Below are 19,912 nucleotides of genomic sequence, written 5' to 3'. Positions count from 1 at the left end.
CAGTGGGTTTGTAAAAAATGTCAGTGTCAAGTCGGTCGTCACAAATGGAGATGGAGAGGTCCAGGAAGGGGAGCGAGGTGTCAGAGATAGTCCAGGTAAATTTAAGGTCAGGGTGGAATGTGTTGGTGAAGTTGATGAATTGCTCAACCTCCTCGCGGGAGCACGAGGTGGCGCCAATGCAGTCATCAATGTAGCGGAGGAAGAGGTGGGGAGTGGTGCCGGTGTAATTACGGAAGATCAACTGTTCTACATAGCCAACAAAGAGACAGGCATAGCTGGGGCCCATACGTGTACCCACGGCTACGCCTTTGGTCTGGAGGAAGTGGGAGGATTCAAAGGAGAAATTGTTAAGGGCGAGGACCAGTTCGGCCAAACGAATGAGAGTGTCAGTGGAAGGGTACTGTTGGGGACGTCTGGAGAGGAAAAAACAGAGGGCTTGGAGGCCCTGGTCATGGCGAATGGAGGTGTAGAGGGATTGGATATCCATGGTGAAGATAAGGCGTTGGGGGCCGGGGAAACGGAAGTCTTGGAGGAGGTGGAGGGCGTGGGTGGTGTCTCGAACGTATGTGGGGAGTTCCTGGACTAGGGGGGATAGGACAGTGTCGAGGTAGGTAGAGATGAGTTCAGTGGGGCAGGAGCATGCTGAGACAATGGGTTGGCCAGGATGGTCAGGCTTGTGGATCTTGGGAAGGAGGTAGAACCGGGCAGTGCGGGGTTCCCAGACTATGAGGTTGGGTGGGAGATCTCCTGAGGTGATGAGGTTCTGTATGGTCTGGGAGATGATGGTTTGGTGATGGGGGGTGGGGTCATGGTCGAGGGAGCAGTAGGAAGAGGTGTCCTCGAGTTGGCGTTTGGCTTCAGCGGTGTAGAGGTCAGTGCGCCAGACTACCACTGCGCCCCCTTTATCCGCTGGCTTGATGGTGAGGTTGGGATTGGAGCAGAGGGGTTGGAGGGCTGCACGTTGTGAGGGTGAGAGGTTGGAGTGGGGGAGGGGGGACGACAGGTTGAGGCGGTTAATGTCCCGGCGGCAGTTGGAAATGAAGAGGTCGAGGGCAGGTAATAGGCCAGCGCGGGGTGTCCAGGTGGATGCAGTGTGTTGGAGGTGGGCGAAGGGGTCCTCAGAAGGTGGGCGGGAGTCCTGATTGTGAAAGTAAGCTCGGAGGCGGAGGCGACGGAAGAATTGTTCGATGTCACGACGTGTATTAAATTCATTGACGCGTGGACGGAGGGGGATGAAGGTGAGTCCTTTGCTGAGGACTGATCGTTCGTCCTCAGTGAGTGGGAAGTCTGGAGGGATGGTGAAAACTCGGCAGGCCAGGAGCTGGGATCTGGTGTGGGTGTGGAGCTGGGAGTGGGGTCAGAGCCAGTACCTGGAGTGGGTGTGATGGTGGGGGAATGGGGGTGGAGTCATGAGCTGGGGTAATGTTGCCCTCGGGGTTCTGGGGTGTGGGGATAGTGACAGTGGGGTCTGTGGGGGGCGTGTCAGCAGAATGCAGGTGAGTGGCGCTGGTGGGGGTGGAAGTGGTGGTGATCATGGCAGTAGGGGTGGCAGAAGTCACTGAGCGTGTGGCATCAGCGATAATGTGAGGGCCGGAAGTGGCTGTGGGAGTGGCCATGATGTGGGCGGAAGTGACATCATCACTCAGCGTGGGGTGGTAGCTGCGTCAGCCACATGGCTAATGGCGTTTCCGAGGCCAGGGGAATCTTCTGGAATGTTTGTTTACCTTTTTACCATCTTCAGAGAACCATGCACAAGAGGACCGAGGTTCATCTACTCCTGTACTCTCCTGAAAGTTGTACCATTAAGGCCTGTACTGTTTCGCTGTATTTCTTCTATCACATTTCTCTGTATTGAAATTAATCTGGCAGGTGTCTATCCATTTGGCCAACTTTTCAATGTCCCTCTGAAGTCATTTAGCATCATCCTCATAATTCACCATTCTCCCCATAGAATCATAGAGTCACAAAGATGTACAGCACAGAAAAGGACCCTTCAGTCCAACTTGTCTATGCCAATGAGATAACCAAACCTAATCTCGTTCCATTCTCCAGCACTTGGCCCATACCCTTCTAAACCCTTCCTATTCATATACCCATCCAGATGCTTTTTAAATGTTGTAATTGTACCAGCCTCCACCACTTGCTCTGACAGCTCATTCTATACACGCACCGCCCTCTGCGTTTAAAAATTTGCCCCTTAAATCCAGTTTGAATTTTTCCCCCTCACCCTAAACCCATCAGCAAATTTAGAGATTATGCCTTCAACACGCATTTCCAAATTTTTCGTACACATCATTCAGAAAAAGCAAGGATCCCAATACTGGTGCCTTGGGAACACCACTTTCAATTTGTCTTCATCTAATCTTACCCTCTGTTTTCTATTTTTTAGCAACTTCTAATCCATGCTGCCAAGGACCTATCAATTTCAAATGTTATTAATTTGCAACCAACCTGCCGTGTGGCACAGTATCAAATGATTTCTGAAAGTCCAAACATGCAACATCCAAAGCACTACCCTCATCGACTGCTTGGGTCATCTCTTCAAAGAACACAATTAACTTGGTCAGACATGGCCTGCCCTTGACAAAGCCATGTTGACTGTCTAATGTTAGCTTATTTTTCTCTCCATGTATATTTATCTTACCTTGTATTATGGTCTCCATCAGTTTCCGCACTATTGATGTCAAGTTGACAGGTCTGTAGTTTCCTTGGTTATCCTTTGCCTATTTCTTAAGCACCAGTGTCACATTTGCAATGATTCATTCCCCCTGGACTAATCTTGCATTCAGGGACACTTGGAAAATTTCTATCAATGACTCTGCAATTTGCTCCCTTGCCTCTCTCAACAATTGAGGATGTATCCCATCTAGGCCTGGCAACCCCTCCACCTGGAATGTTGCCAGCCTTGTTAGCACCTCTTCTTTATTTATCACTATACTGCTCAGTTGCTCAACACCCATATTTTCAACTGGGCCATTATCACCATTTTCTAAGTTAGCAAAGACAGAAGCTAAGTATTAATTTCATACCCTGTTCTCCTGTGAGCAGCTTACCCTGCCTGTTCCTTATGGGCCCCACTCTATCCCTCATTAATCTTTTACTATTAATATATATTTTAACTATATGTTTAAAGAACACTTTGCCACTTTACTATCAGTCCTGTTAGAATGTAACAGGTTTCTATTGATATTCCTCTTATTCTTCTAAACTTCAATGAACATAGTCCTAACTGCTGAGAGACAATGATCTCTCTTCATCCGGAAATCCTGCCATTCCAGGAATTAATCTGGTAGAGCTTTGTTGTACTGCTTCCACAGCCAGACCATCTTTCCTCAGTTAAGGAGACCAAAACGGCACACAACATTCCAGAAGTGGTCTCAGCCAAGGCACTGCTCCCGTTCTTGAATCTGTTCACTATGTATGCCAACAGACATTGCCCACTGCCCCTGTGAAACTACTTTTACTGCATGGTTTACAAGAACACCCAGGTCTCTTTATTAGAAAAAGGATACAGTTGCATTCAAAGCGGAATGGGAATATGTACTTGACTACGTTCAGGAACAACAGGGAAAATTGGGCAGGGTAGGCCTGTGACTGATGGAGTCAAGATTAGAGTGGTGCTGGAAAAGCACAGCAGGTCAGGCAGCATCTGAGGAGCAGAGAAGTTGACGTTTCAGGTAGGAGCACTTCCTCAGGCCATTCCTGATGAAGAGGTCCTGCCCGAAACATCGATTTTCCTGCTCCTCGGATGCTGCCCGACCTGTTGTGTTTTTCCAGCACTACTCTAATCTTGACTCTGATCTCCAGCATCCTCAGTCCTCACTTTTGCCCTGTGACTGATGGAGTTTAGAAAAGAGAACCATGATTTTGTGGAAACATACGAATCTGTGGGAACTTGGTAGAGTAAAAACTGGAAGATACTTCAGGAACGGTGTTTAAGATTAACGTATCCCTTTTAAGATGGAAATTAGGTGTAATTTTGACTGACTGAGGAATCATCTTTCTAAGAAAGCAGAGGAGGGTGTGTAATTGAATTTTTCAAGGTAATATAGAATTGAGTTTCGATTTGAAGGAGTTAGGGGCTATTAGGGTTTGGGTTGGGCTGGAGCAAGATAGGATGTGTTGGGCTGAGACCATAACTGGATCAGCCATGACCTTATTGAATGCTAGAGCATACTTGAAGGGCTGAATGTCTTACTCCTGCTCATAGGTTCTAACTCAAGGAGTCCGCGTATAAGATAATAGGGTTGTCATAACATATCCAGGTATAGGTATTGGATCAGTGTTGGAAATCACCAGTGGGCCTTAGGGGAAACTCAACCAAAGTGAGAAATTTTGTGGAAACTCCTTTCAGAAGGGATCATACAGTCATCAAGTCATACATCACAGAAATGGGCTATTCAACCAGCCCATACTGACTATATTTCCCAAACACAGTCCCATTCGCCTGTGTTTTGTCCATATCCCTCTAAACCTTTCCTGTTCATGTACTTGTCCAAATGTCTTTGAAATGTCATAATTGCACCTGACTCCATCACTTCCTCTGGCAGTTTGTTCCACATATAAACTAACCTCTGTGTGAAAAAGTTGCCACTCATGTCCTTTTTAAATCTTTCTCCTCTCACCTTAAAACTGTGCCCCCTAGTTTTGAACTCCCCCATCCTCGGGGAAAAAAAAAAGAACCTTTGCTGTTCACCTTATCTATGCCCTTCATGGTTTAATAAATCTCTGTAACTTCATCCCTCAACCTCCCACATTCCAGTGAAAAAAGTCCCAGCCTATCCTAACAGAGAGTGAGAGAAGTATTCTGTGAGTATCTATGGTTACAGTGGTTCAGGTTGAATGGGCAATCAGAATTGAAGTCATATAGCTGCCAGGCAGATTTGCTTGTACATTAGTTAAACTGACTAAGATAAAAGCTTAAAGTATATTGTGAGTCGGGAGACTAGCTTCAAGAGTTTGGGAAACAAGGGATAAGCTCCAAGGAACCACGAAGAGAAAACCCCAAAGATCCTGATGTCTACAGAATTGTATACTGACACGTGCACTAAGTTGTGCCCCAAATAAGGAGAAGGTTAAGTCTTAGTCTTATTAGAACACAGAACATTCCACATTGTAGGAATTCTAATTCTAATTCAACTGTACAGCACAGCAACGGGCCCTTCGGCCCACAACACTGTGCCCAACATGGCTCCAGCTGAAACTAACCCCTTCTGCCTGCCCTTGTTCCAAGTCCTTCCATTTATTGTCCAATAAATCCTGTTAGTTTGCATTATTAACTGTGTTTGCATTTTACAACTGTGGATGCTGGGAATCTAAAACAACAAATGAAATTGCTGGAAAAATCCAACAGGTCTGTCAGCATCTATGGAGAGAAAGTAGGATTAACTTTTTGAATCTAATGACCCTTCTTCACAGTGGGTCCCTCTTTATCCATGACACTTATTCTGGGCTTTAGTTTGGAGTTTACATCCCATACACATTATCATAGGCTTTATGTCATATAAACAAATAAAATCCTTTGCGTTAACTGTATTTTTTCAATTGACTTGAATGCAGTTTCACAACATTTTTGGTGTGTTACATTTGCATCAATTAATCAAATAAAAATATACAATCCCTAATGTTATTTGTCTATTCAGAGACTGCAGTGGAAAGGTAAGAAAAGGTTTGAATTTGTGAATGAATGTCTCATTTTCTTTGCCTGCTGTTAGACAAGTGAAAAGTAATTTATTTTCTTTTTTGCTGAAATGTCTATTGTAAGATTTCTACAATTCTGGATTTATCTAATCAAATATTGAAAATATTTTTCCTTCCAAAAGTTAAACCTTCATCTGTAAGTTTATCCCTGTTTTTGGATGAATGTATTGAGGCATCAAACACAGGCTTATACATTATGATCAATAATCTCTCACTTTGGTAGAACCAGTAGACATGACATTATGAGACTAGTGATGAAGTAAGTGCATTTAAATTTTTTAAAAACAGGCATGCATTGAACAAATTTACTTTTGTTTTGTACTGAATCCCTACTTGCTTCTTGGTCATGTTGCCTCTGCTTTGCAATTTTGCTTTCTACCTTCCTATCTTTCATTTCCAACGTTGTTTCCTTCCTTGTGTCCTTCCCACTCAGATCCCAAGCCCCTGCCATTCTTGTTTAAACCCTTCCCCACTGCTCTAGTAAATACTCCCACATGGATTTTGATCCCAGTCCTGCTGCTGTGTGACCTGTCAGCTTGTCCAACTTCATCAAAATTGATCCCAATGTCGTAAGAATTTAAATCCCTTCCTTCTCCATCATTCTCTCAACTATGCATTCAACTGGTCTGGGTAATCCAATCCAAGATGGAGGTTGGGAAAAATTTCTTGCTGTAACAGGCTGCTCCTTTATTTGAGGTATTTTAGGTGTTGGAGGTGATTCCCTCGAATTCTAGGAGCAGCAACTACTGCAACTAACGCAAAGGATTTTATTTATTTTACGTTCTCTCCAGAGATGCTGACAGACCTGTTGGATTTCTCCAGCAATTTCCATTTTTGTTTATATGGTGTTGCATTGTTTTGGAACTTTGGAGAAAAAAAAGTCAAAACAACGGCACTTTTAAAAGGGCGAGGAACAGACAAAGGCGAGGTCAGTGCAGGAGTGTGTGTGTGTGTGTGTGTGTGTGTGTGTGTGTGTGAGAGAGAGAAAACCACACTGCTAACTGACACAGCAGTGAACCTGCGCAGTTACTGCCTTTACTGTTGAACTCATGTATCGCTGGACATCAGAGTGCATCTGGGAAAATTAAAAAACAGTGACATTCACAACTGATCTAGGAGGAACCTGTTTGGGAGAGGTCACACCACAGAGACAGATAAGTGAATAGTTTTAAGTGTGGCCTTGGGGGGTTTGCTGTAAGTCTGCTGTAGTGAATACCGTGGGTTCTCTCCTGATTATATGTTTTATTGAGATTAAACTTTGATTAAACTTTTGATTAAAGTCTCTTGATTAAACTTTAAAATATAAACAATAAGTATTAAGTGAGCCTGGAGAAGTGTTTGTAGAGGAATAAGAATGGGCTATTTTCTGGGTCTGCAGATTGGAAAAAGCAAAAATGGCCCTTAGTAGAGTGATATGCTCTTCTTGTCGGATGTGGGAGTTTAGGGAGAGTTTACATGTTACTGAGGATTATATCTGCAATAAATGTCGTTGGTTGTTCTCTTTTTCCAGAATTCTCTACCCTGTAGCGCTGAGTGTAATCCTAATATTACTACCTTTTGAGATCAAGCTTTTTAATTTTTTTAGATTCAATCCCCTACAGTGTGTAAACAGGCCATTTAGCCCAACAAGTGCACACTGTCTCTCCAAAGGCTACCCACCCAGACCCATTTCCCTCTGACTCGTGCACCAAACACTATGGGCAAGTTAGCATTGGCTAATTCACCTGCCCTGCACAGCTTTGGATTGTGGGAGAAAACCGGAATACCCCGAGGAAACCAACATAGACACTGGGAGAATGTGCGACCTCCACACAGGCAGTCACCCGAGGTTGGAATTGAACCCAGGTTCCTGGCGCTGTAAGGCTGCGGTGCTAACCACTGAGCCACTGTGCCACCATATTTATTTCTTAGCTCTCTGTATTCTGCTTGCAAGACCTCTTTCCCCTTCTTTTACCAACCCAGACCAAAACTGCTGGCTATTTTCCCTCGCCTTTCAGAATGGCCTGCCACTGCTCAGTGGCATTCTTGACCCTGGCACCAGGGAAGGAACACACCCTCCAGATTCCACTTGCTTGCAGTCGCAAAAGGAACAAGGAAGTCAGCACGCAGGAACAATAAGCCAATGCAAAGGCAAGTAGCACGTTCCCCTTTGTTATAAGAGGATTGGAGCACAAAAATGAACATCTAATAATGATTGTACAGAGCACTGATGAGACCAGACTTGGAATAGTGTGTGCATTTGGTATGATGGAAGGCTGGGAAAATTGAGCCTATGTCTGTAACTTTAGAAAAATGAGAGTTGATTTCATCGAAACATGCAAGATTTTGAGATGATTTTTCACAATGAACATCTTTTCCCTTTGCTGGGAATTCTAGAAGGTAGGCACACAGTCTCACGATTTGTGTTGAAATGAGGAGAAATTTCTTCCCTCAGAGTTTTGAATCTTTGGAAACCTCAAGTTTACAGAGTCATGTATCATTGTATATTCCAGGCTGAGATAGAGACATATTTGGGGTCTCCGGGGATGAGAGAGGAGGTGGGAGAGGGAGGAAGTGGAAATTGAATTGAAGAAAGGTGTTGAATATGTTGAATGGTGAAGCAGGCATGTAAGATCTTATGGTCAACTCCTGCTGCTATGTCATATATGCTTATGAGCAAAGTCCTATGGGAACATTCTCCCCCAATTAATTTATCTGCTCCATAAGCTAAAGGTGCAGAGTAGACCATTTGGCCCATCTGCACTGCCATTCAATGTGATCATAGGTAATCTGATGATCCTCAGCTTAACTTTCCTGCCTTATCCACATAAGCCTTGATCCTCTGACTAAGTAAAGCTCTTTCTCAGCCTCTAATATACCTAATGACATAGTCTTGATGGCTATCTGTGATAAAGAATTCTACAGACTTCTGTGAGAGAAAAACATCCCCCTCATCGCTATCTTAAATATGCGACTCCTAACTCTGAGATTACACCTTCTGACCTGAAACTTTCCCACACACAATCTCACTGTGCCTACCCTGTCAGGGCCCCTCATAGGAATCTAAGGTCTCCTGTCATTCTTCTAAACTCCACTGATTACAAGCCCAAATGATTCAATCTTTCAAAGTCAGGGAGTCATACAGCATGGGAGAGACCCTTCGGTCCAACCAGTCCATATCAACCATAATCTCAAATTAAACTAGTCCCACACTTGGCCTAAATCCCTCCAAACATTTCTTATTCATGTGCTTATCTAAATGTCTTCTAAACATGTTTTTAAACATCTTTGGAGGGTTGGTGTGACTCGATAGGCCGAATGGCCTGTGTCCACACTGTTGGGATTCTATAATTGTATGACATTTGATCCCTTGAGCCTGCTTTGCAGTTCAATGAGAATATGGTTGACTTGACTCAACCCTCCCTCTTACCCCGATAAACATTGTAACTCTACCTGTATTCACCACTTCCTCTGGAAGTTCAACCCACACACAAACCACAGACTCTCAGTAAAATAATTGCCCCCCCACCCCGTGACTTTTTAAAGTCTTTCTCCTCTCACCTTAAAAATATGTCCCCTTGTCTTGAAATCCCTCACCTTAGGGAAAAGACACCTGCCATTACTTTATCTATACCCCTCATGATTTTATAAATCTCTGTAAGGTCACCCCACAATCTCCTACTCTTGAGGGAAAAATGTCTCATCCAATCCAACATTTCCTCATAACTCAAACTCTCCATTCCCAGCAACATCCTGGTAAATCAGATGAATACTATTCTTCCTATAACAGAGTGACCAGAACTGGACACAGTATTCCTGAAGAGGCCTCACCAACATCCTGTACAACTTCATAACAAAATTCATTCATGCCTGGAATTTAGCAAAACATCTCTGGTCTTTCCTTAGATAATGGCCCAGAACTACTCAGTCTTCCAGGTGTGGTCTGATTAGCACCTTGTATAGATTTAATCTTAATTCCCCATTTTCATATTTTGAAATAAGTAAAGTCCATTTGCCTTCCCTAGTTCCTGCTGAACTTTGATAATGTGCTAATTGGCAGACATGAGACTTAATTTGTAGTCTGAAAAAGCACCAAAAGGTAGAAGTTCTTCAGTTGATTTTTGCAATATTCTTGAAATTGATCATTTTGAACCTTCAAGACAACCTCAATATTCAAGTCAGACCTATCCCACCTCTCTGCGTCTCCATGTCGTTCAGCAATGACTTCTGGTTGAACAGCTTGTTTACATGTTTCCATGCAATACTCTGGATGGGCTTTTCAGTCTCTGCTGATGTTACCTGACCAGTTTATGTTTGTAACATTATACATTACATTTCCAGCACATGCAGTATTTTGGTTTACTTCGCTCACAAACATATATAAAATGAACTTACCAACTTGATGTAGAAGTGGGGCATTTGGGGTTACACAGTGGCTCAGTGCTGCTTTACAGCACCAAGGACCCAGGTTCAATTCCACCCACAGGTGTCTGTGTACATGGGTTTGCCCCAGTTTCCTCCTACAGTCCAAACATGTGCAGATTAGGTGGAGTGGCCATGCTAAGTTACCCACAGTGTCCAGGGATGTACAGGTCAGGTGAATTAGCCATGGGAAATACAGAGATAAGGTTGGGGGTTGGGTCTGGGTGGGATGCTCTTCAGAGGGTCGATGTAAACTCGATAGGGTAAATGGCCTGCTTCCACACTGTAGAGATTCTATGAATGTATGGAATTTGATCCCTTGGGCTTGCTTTGTCGTTCAATGAGAGTATGGTTGACCTGACTCAACCCTCCCTCTTACCCCAATAACCTCTGAATCTATTGTTCGTCAGGGATCTATCTATTTCCATCTTAAGATAATTCAGACACCCTGCCTCCAGTGTTTTCTGGGGAAAAGAATTCCAAAGACTCATGACCCCCTGAGTGAAAATATTTTTCTTTGTCTCAGTCTTAAGTGGAAGACCAGAAATGACGCTACTAAACAGTAGAACAAACCTAAGGACCATATAAGTCCGTTCCTAATTCTGCTCTTTTCTTAACAATAAAAAAGCTCGACTTGCACGAGAAACAAAACAGAAAGCTCATTTCTGGATTGAGCCTTTGAAAGCAGTATTTGCTGGGAGACCATTTCATCGCAATGGTTCAAACACCCTCCAGTCATTAGAAGAGTATGCCCTCAAGTTACACGATTTAATCGAAAAGGTGAGCAAACAGTCAGCCAGAATGAAATGGGCAGACATTTTCAGCCCTAAAAATAACAGCTTCCTTTTACTTTGTAATCACTTCCCCTTTTCTAAAACTTTCAATTCACAAATGTGATAGCGTTAACAAGAGAAAATGTTTAAAGTCAGTATTTTGGTTGTCAGGATGTAAACCTTTCCTTTCTAATGTCGACACTTTGAACAAAAACTGCAAGGCTTGATTTTCATTCCTGCTGTAATTTGTGTTTCTCTGCAAACCGCAATCAAAGCTTTAAGTGCCCTATAACATTTCTATTGTAATTAAACTATAAGGCGTACTCACCTGATAGATTGCCCTCTCACTGCACAAGCCAGGACCAGCTTCATCTAACCAGTAGCTCATTCCATGCAGCGACTTTATTCTAGAATGAGATGCCCTGTGACGTAGGGAAGCTGCCACACATGCTCACTGGGCCCTAGTGCCTGCCTTGTTCACATACCTTTCCTGCTGTTTTGTTTAATCAGTTGGCATTTTCTGCCTGACTGAGAGACGTGGAATCAGTCAGTGATAGCCAGTACCGTGCCCTTGATGCCGACCAACCTCTCCAGTGACCCCACGCATCCCCCTTCCTCCCAAATCCAGCTTCACATGCCCCGTGCTCACTCCCTCTTGCTGATTCGGGCCCTCTGCCTACGGCGCAATGCCAGCGCCCCTGCCATTGTTCCTGCTGAAACAGCCCACAACCAGGGGAAGAACAAGACCCCATTAAGGACCAATCTGTGTGTGTGGAGCCAGAGGTCATTGGCAGAGTGCTTAATGAGGAGAAGCGATAGCCTAATGGCATTATCGCTGGATTGTTAATCCAGAGACACTGGTAATGTTCCAGGGACCTGAGTTTGAATTCCACCATAGGATTATTCTAATTCCATCTGGAATTAAGAGTCTAATGATGACTATGAATCCATTGTTAACTGTTGGAAAGCCCCATCTGGTTTACTAATGTCCTTTAGGGAAGGCAACGGCCATCCTTACCTGGTCTGGTCTACATGTGACTCCTGACCCACAGCAATGTGGTTGACTCTTAACAGCCCTCTGGGCAATTAGGAATGGGTAATTAACACTGGTCTAGCCCAGTGACGCCCTCATCCAATGAATTAAAAAACTGTCTTTATCCAGAAGGAGAATGGAGATACAGAGTTGGAGAAGAAGGATTGTGAGGATCTTGAGCAGTTTGACAGGGACAGTGAGGAAGTATTGGAAGCTTTGATGAGCTTAAAACTGGAGAAATCAACAGGTGCCAGATGAGTTGTATCCCAGGCTTCAGTGGGAGACATGAGAGGAAATTACAAGGGCTCTGCCCAAATGTTTAGGGAGTGCCACGATGTCTCAGTGTGGCCAAGGACCCGGGTTTGATTCCAGCCTCGGGCAACAGTCTGTGTTGAGTTTGCACATTTTTCCCGTGTCTGTGTACATTTCCTCTGGGTGATCTGGTTTCCTCCCACAACCCAAAGATGTGCAGGGTATGTGGATTGGCATCACTCAAATTATCTGTAGTGTCCAGGGATGTACAGACTATGTGGATTAACCATGGGAACTGCAGGGTTACAGGGATAGAGTAGGGGGTGGGTCTGGGTGAGATGGTTTTTGGAGAGGTGGTGAAGACTTGACAGGCTGAATGGCTTCCTTCTGCACTGGAGGGATTCTATGATTCTCTGGCCACAGGGGAGAGACTGGAGAACAATGAATGCAGTTCCATTTTACAAGGAGGATGGTAAAGATAAACCAGGGGATTACAGACCAGTTAGTCTTACGTCATTGGTGGGGAAACAATTGGAGAAAATTACAAAGGGGAATTAATTTTCACTTGAAGAGGAAGATTTGATCAGGGTTTGACAGCGTGGCTTTGTCAGAGGGAGATCATGCCAAGCAAATTTGATTGAATTTTCTGAGGAGGTGATCAGCATGTAGATAAGGGTAGCCATGATGTGGAGGTGTGAGTGTTGGACTGGGGTGGACAAAGTCAGAAATCACATGACACCAGGTTATTGTCCCACAGGTTTATTTGAAATCACAAACTTTCAAAGGGCTGTTCCTTCATCAGGTGAAATCTGAGGGCAGCACAGTAGATATAATTCATGTATATTTTAGCAAAGCCTTTGACAATGTCTCAAAAGCACATGGGATTCAAGGTAACTTGGCAAACTGGGGAATACAACAGTAGTGGTAAGAGACAAAGGGTAGAAGGCTGTTTATGTGACTGAAGCATGGTGTCCCATGATGTATCCTAGGAGCCAGTGCTGGGTCCCTTATTATTTGTGATGAATCTAAACGATACTGAAGAGAATGTGGGGCTTTATGATAAGTGTGGATGACATGAAGATTGTTGGGTGGTTAACAATGAGGAACAAGGTCTTAAGTTACAAGACGATAAAGATGGATTAGACAGATGGACACGTCAGTGCTAGATGGAATCCAATCCTGATAAATGTGAAGTGATTTGAAAGAAGAAACAAGACAGGGGAGTAGTCAATGACCAGCAGGATACTAGGAAGCTCAGATGAACAGAGAGATCTTCAGGATGCTTGTCCATGGATCCTGGAAGGTAGCAGATCAGGTTAACCGAGTCATTAAGAAGGCGTATGGGACACTTGCCTTTATCAATCAAGGCATAGGTTATTAGAGCAGGGAGGTTATGTTGGAGCACAAAAGGATTTTAGTTAGGCCACAGCTGGAGTACTCACAATTCCAATTACCATCAAATTCAAATTGCACCATCTGCCATGACAGGATTTGAACCCAGAACATGAATCTCTAGATTAACAGTCCAGTGATATTGCCAATAGACCATCACCTCTCCTGATATAACAGTGAAGGATATATTATGAAAAAGCTTCCTGAAGGCTCTTCATCATTGGGCCACAACTTCCCTGCCCAATACTATTTCTGAGACTAGCTTAATCAGAGAGCACAATGTTCTGGCACACCTCATGAAAGATTACAGGGGAGTAAGGAACGTTTCCTTTGGTGAAGAAGAAACAATGGCCTGTTTTGTTTTGAACACTCTTTATAGAGTGTTCATGTTGTTGTTCAATGTCGGACACCACCACTCTCTGTTGCATGGCTTTGGATGGCCTCTCTTCTATACCGTGAAAAGGACATTGCCTGAGATCATGCCTAGTGGAGGTAATTGAAATGTTGGTCAATTCAAAGCCTTATAAGAAGTCAATCAGCCAGTGGACCCTTATTTTCTTACCGTGACTGACTACACCAAACACTAGACCCCTCCCCTCTCCATTGCTCTGCACCACTGACCTCACACTCTCTCCTCCCTTTGATCTCTCTTCCAGTTCACCTGGACTCTCTCTGTTCCGCACCCTAACCACTGACTCGTTCTGGCTGCATCTGAGCCCAAGCAGTCTGTCACTCTCCTGCTCATAATGTACGATGGAAAAGGAAAGGCTGCTGGCTTGTATTGTTTATGTGCACTCACAGAATCCGAGAGTCAGTTAATGCACCAAAGTCAGTTAGTGGCTCATTTGAGACGATTGTTAATCATTAGGAGGTGACATTCCATGGATTCAGCAGATGCGTAAATGGTCTTATCTTTGTACACATCTATGGACTTTGTAAAGTAAGCATCACAGAATTGTTACAGTGCAGGAGAAAGCCGTTTGTTAGAACTGAGATAAGGTGGGGGGGGGGGGGGGGGGGGTGTGGTGCAGGAAGGGAAATGAGGAAGCTGGTGAAATCCACATTGCTGCCATCAGGAATAAGGCTGGGAGCGTCAGAGGTGGAGACATGTCTTTCTCAACCCATTCTTTGCCTTCTTCCTGCAATTCTTGATCCCCTTGCTATCTATCTCCATCTTAAATACACTTAATGACTTGGCCTCCACTGCCCTCTGTAGCAATGAGTTCCACAGAGTCACTACCTTCTGGCTGAAGAAATCCCTCATCATCTCAGTTCTAAAGGGTTGACCCCTCACTCTGAAGCTGTGCCCTCAGGTCCTAGTCTCTTCTGCTGTGGAAACACCTTTTCCACGTCCATGTTATCCAGGCCTGTCACTGTTCTGTAGGTTTCAGTGAGAAGATGAACTTCAGTCAATAGAACAGAACAAGAGACCTGTGCCCAGTCAACCAGTGTCACGAACTAGCATCACAAGTAAGGTGGAAATCACTGTCATAGAGACATACAGATGTACAGCATGGAAGCAGACCCTTCGGTCCAACCTCTCCATGCCGACCAGATTCCCAATCCAATCTAGTCCCACCTGCCAGCACCCGGCCCATATCCCTCCAAACCCTTCCTATTCATCCCATCCAAATGCCTCTTAAATGTTGCAATTGTACCAGCCTTCACCACATCCTCTGGCAGCTCCTTCTATACACGTACCACCCTCTGCGTGAAAAAGTTGCCCCTTATGTCTCTTTTATATCTTTCCCTCTCACCCTAAGCCTATGCCCTCTACTTCTGGATTTCACGACCCCAGGGAAAAGACTTCGCCTATTTACCCTCATAATTTTGTAAACTTCTATAAGGTCACCCCTCAGCGTCCGACACTCCAGGGAAAACAGCCCCAGCCTGTTCAGCCTCTCCCTATAGCCCAAATCCTCCAACCCTGGCAACATCCTTGTAAATCTTTTCTGAACCCTTTCAAGTTTCACAACATCTTACTGATAGGAAGGAGACTAGAATTTCTTGAAATATTCCAACAGTGGCCTAACCAATGTCCTGTACAACCGTAACATGACCTCCCAACTCCTGTACTCAGTACTCTGACCAATAAAGAAAAGCATACCAAACGTCTTCTTCACTATCCTATCTACCTGCGATTCCACTTTCAAGGAGCTATGAACCTGCAGTCCAAGGTCCCTTTGTTCAGCAACACTGCCTAGGACTTTACCATTAAGTGTATATGGTAAAAACAATGACTGCAGATGCTGAAAATCAAATACTGGATTAGTGGTGCTGGAAGAGCACAGCAGTTCAGGCAGCATCCAACGAGCAGCGAAATCAACGTTTCGGGCAAAAGCCCTTCATCAGGAATAAAAGGAATTAAGTGTATATGTCCTGCTATGATTTGGTTTCCCAAAATGCAGCACCTCACATTTATCTGAATTAAACTCCATTTGCCACTTCTCTGCCCTTGGTCCATTTGGTCCAGATCCTATTGTAGTCTCAGGTAACCCTCTTCGCTGTCCACTACACCTCCAATTTTGGTGTCATCTGCAAACTTACTAACTGTACCTCATATGCTCGCATTCAAATCATTTATATAAATAACGAAAAATAGTTAACCCAGCACCGACCCTTGTGGCACACCACTAGTCACAGGTCTCCAGTCTGCAAAACAACCTTCCACCACCACCCTCTAACTTCTACCTTTGAGCCAGTTCTGTATCCAAATGGCTAGTTCTCCCTGTTTTCCATGTGATCTAACTTTGCTAATCAGTCTCCCATGGGGAATCTTGTTGAACGCCTTACTGAAGTCCATATAGATCACATCTACTGCTCTGCCCTCATCAATTTTCTTTGTTACTTTTTCAAAAACCTCAATCAAGTTGGTGAGACATGATTTCTCACGCACAAAGCCATGCTGACTATCCCTAATCAGTCCTTGCCTTTCCAAATACATGTACATCCAGTTCCTCAGGATTCCCTCCAACAACTTGCCCACCACCGAGGTCAGGCTCACTGGTCTATAGTTCCCTGGCTTGTCCTTACCACCCTTCTTAAACAGTGGCACCACGTTAGCCAATCTCCAGTCTTCCGGCTCCTCATCTGTGACAATCGATGATACAAATATCTCAGCAAGATATCTCCTTTTTAAATAAAGGTATAATATTGTCAGTTTTTCATGAGTGCTCTATTCATTCAAGATAATTTCTTGCTACTGTGATTACTACCTTTTCTTCTTGCCTGAGCTTTTGGAAGGTCATATATCCCTGAATATTTTGTTCCCAGCTTTGATCTCCTCGTAACCATCTCCTTAATGGTTATAATAGTTACCCATTTATCTGTGTTTGTGCTGATAATTCAGTCATTTTGTTCCAGTTCCTATCTGCATAATGAGTAAAGAGCCATTAATTTTGCCTTTTTAGCACGTTTTCCCCCTTTGATCCTATTTATTGTTCTTTTTCTATGTTTGTACACTCTGTTCATTCCTGTCCCATTCTGGGTATCATAATCCAACCAAGTCCCCCATAAAGCTACCATGTCCTATCCTTTGTAAGCTTATGTTTCCTCTTGGTCAAATGCTCCACCCCCTAATTATTTAAAGTCTGCTCTACAACCGTAATTATTCGATTCATCAGGAACTGGTCTTGGGGTGATTCAAGAGAAGCCATTCCAATGGAACAGCTCCCTTTCACCCCAATGCTGTTGTCACGGTTCCATGAACTGAAACCCATTCCAACAATACCACTCCTTGAGCAACGCATTTCACTCCTCAATGACCTTGCCTGACTTTTTTTAAATCCCATGCTGGTTTGCAAATGGCTCAGATGATAATTCAAAATTTATTACTTTTGAGTTTCTGTTTTTCAATTTTTCTCCTAATTCCTAACTGAATGGAGGGTTTGAGTTATGGGGAGAGATTGGACAGGCCAGGACCTTTTTCACAGGAATGTAAGAGGTTGAAGGGTGACCTTTAATGCAAGGTTATAAGATCATGAGGGGTAGAGATAAACCGAATGGCAGATGGCTATTCCCTAGCATGAGGGATTTCAAGAGGAGGGGGCATATTTTTAAGGTGAGAGGAGGAAGCTGTATAAAAACATGAGGGGCAATCTTTTCACACAGAGAGTTGTTTGTGGGTGGAAATGAACTTCCAGAGAAAGTGGTGGATATGGGTACAATTACAACATTTAAAACACATTTATTTAAGTACATGAATAATAAAGTTTGGAGGGATATGGGCCAAGTGCAGGTAGGTGGGACTAGTTTGGTTTGGGATGATGGTCAGGATGGACTGGCTGGACCAAAGGGTCTGTTTCTATGCTGTATGACTCTATCAGTCTCTGAAGCTGTGCTCAAAACCCTTTGTCAAAATCACCTTTCTAGTCCTGTCAATGTCATTGGTACCAACATGGATGATGGCTGTAGGATCCCTCCCCTCTCTCTCCAAGTTCTTCCCCACCCCCGAAGAGATTTCCTTATTTTGGCACCAGGCAGGTAATGCACCTGCAGGATTCTCACTCCAGTTTGCAGTGAACAATATCTGTCCCTTAATTGTACTGTCCACAGTCCCAATTACATTCCTACACCCTCTTCCCATTTGAATAGCTGCCTTTCCCAAAGTACCACAATCAGTTCACTCGTCCTCCCAGCAGACCCCACTGTCTTCTCAATGTTTGCAAGAACCTCATAAATCCTGGGGGGTCAAGGCTCCACAATTGCCACCCCCCCCCCCCCCCCCCCAATCCTTTGAGGGTCCTCATATCTGCTTTACTGGCAGGCACACCCACAGACCAGCTCTGAATGACCTAGTCTGAAGGACGTGACTATCCTCTGGAACAAATTATACAGATAATATTACCATTTGCTGATGTGGAGGAATATCTGCAGCTCAGACTCAAGATCCTCAACTTGGATCCAAAGTTCTTTGAGCTGCAAACACCTACTATACCTGCATCTGCCATTGATCACATTGATGTCTAGCAGCTTCCACGTACCTGCCCTGCGACATGAGAAAAGGTTGCTGATTGGACCAATCAGAGTCTGAGAACTAAGATTGACAGTTAACTATATTTCATCTCCATGCTAACAATGGTCCAACCAATCAATATTCCTTTTTCATACTGTTTAGATCATGAGATTATAATAAATAAGAACAGAAATAGGTCATTCAGCCCTTCAAACCTGCTCCACCATTCAATAAGACCTGACATTCCTCAGGTGTACTTTCCTGTCCTGTTTCTTTATCCCATGATTCTCCTCATCAAGAATCTATTCCAGCCTTAAGTATTCACAAGGACACTCCCCATGCCTCTCTATGACAGGAATTCCAAAGACTCACAATTCTCTGAGAAAAGAAGTTCCTTCTCATTTCAGTTTTAAACAGGTGCCCTGTAACTCTGAGATTTGCTCGCTATTCCCAGACTTTACTATGAGGGGAAACCTCTCAGCATTTACCCTGTCAAGTCCCTTATGAATTTCAAATGCGTCCATTTTGTTCAAATTTATTTCTTGTGTCCTGGTCCTGATTAGGGTAAAGAAAAATGTTTCAGCATCCTGTCTCCTTTTAGCAATGCCTAAGTTTGGTAATACCATTGCATTATGCAACAAAGCCTTGGAATGTTGTGTGCCTTATTGACTTCTCTCTCAAAATTACCGACCACATTTCATGACTTATGCACATAGATCCCTCTGTTTCTGCCCGCACTTTAGAGTTGCACCTTTTGTTCTATGATGTCTCTCCACACTTTTTCTACCAAACTGTATCATAAAGACCATGAGAAATAGGAGCAGAATTAGGCCATTTGGTCCATCCAGTCTGTTTTGCTATTCGATCATGGCTGGTATGTTTCTCAACCCCACTTCCCTGCCTTCTCTCTGTGACACTTGATCCTCTTACTAAACAATAGTCTATCTCTGACTCAACCTGGTTCTGTCTAATGAGACAGGAATAATTAATGACCTCATAGCTAGGGATCCTCTTAGAAGGAGCAATCACAGTATGGTTGAATTTACAATAGAGACGGAGAGTATAAAGATAAAATCCAATACCAGGGTCCTACGATTAAAAAAAGGAGACCATAATAAAATAAGAGAGGACTTGGCTAAAGTAGACTGGAAACAGATTTTACGGTGGGACAGTTGATGAGCAGTCAAGGACTTTCAAAGCAATTTTTCAAAATGTTCAGCAAAAGTATATTCCAGTGAAGAGGAAGGACTGTAACAAAATGGGAAATCTGTCTAAGGAAATAAAGGAGTCTATCAAAGTGAAAGAGAAGGCATGCACAGATCAGCAGGAAACTTGAAGATTGAGATAACCTTAAAGGTCAACAGAAGCCACTAAAAAGAGCTATAAAGAAAAGTAAGATAGAGTATG

General features: G+C 43.8%; 1 protein-coding gene across 3 annotated transcripts in view; it reads right to left on the bottom strand.

Moving 5' to 3' along the window:
- LOC140481233 (N-acetyllactosaminide beta-1,3-N-acetylglucosaminyltransferase 4-like) overlaps positions 1-11,298 on the bottom strand; it is an 85,104-nt gene extending 73,806 nt beyond the window's left edge. Inside the window, exon 1 of one of the 3 annotated variants that reach the window (XR_011961485.1) lies at positions 11,203-11,268. The gene's annotated coding sequence lies outside the window, so the exon portion shown is untranslated. Of the gene's footprint in view, positions 1-11,202 lie in introns of all 3 variants that reach the window. The other 2 variants (XM_072577106.1, XM_072577116.1) reach the window with 2 other exon arrangements.
- Positions 11,299-19,912: the final 8,614 nt, after the last annotated feature.

This window comes from Chiloscyllium punctatum, chromosome 1 (assembly GCF_047496795.1).
Source record: "Chiloscyllium punctatum isolate Juve2018m chromosome 1, sChiPun1.3, whole genome shotgun sequence".
In the NCBI taxonomy this organism is placed as follows: Eukaryota; Metazoa; Chordata; class Chondrichthyes; order Orectolobiformes; family Hemiscylliidae; genus Chiloscyllium; species Chiloscyllium punctatum.
This window is presented reverse-complemented; position numbering and strand designations above follow the sequence as displayed.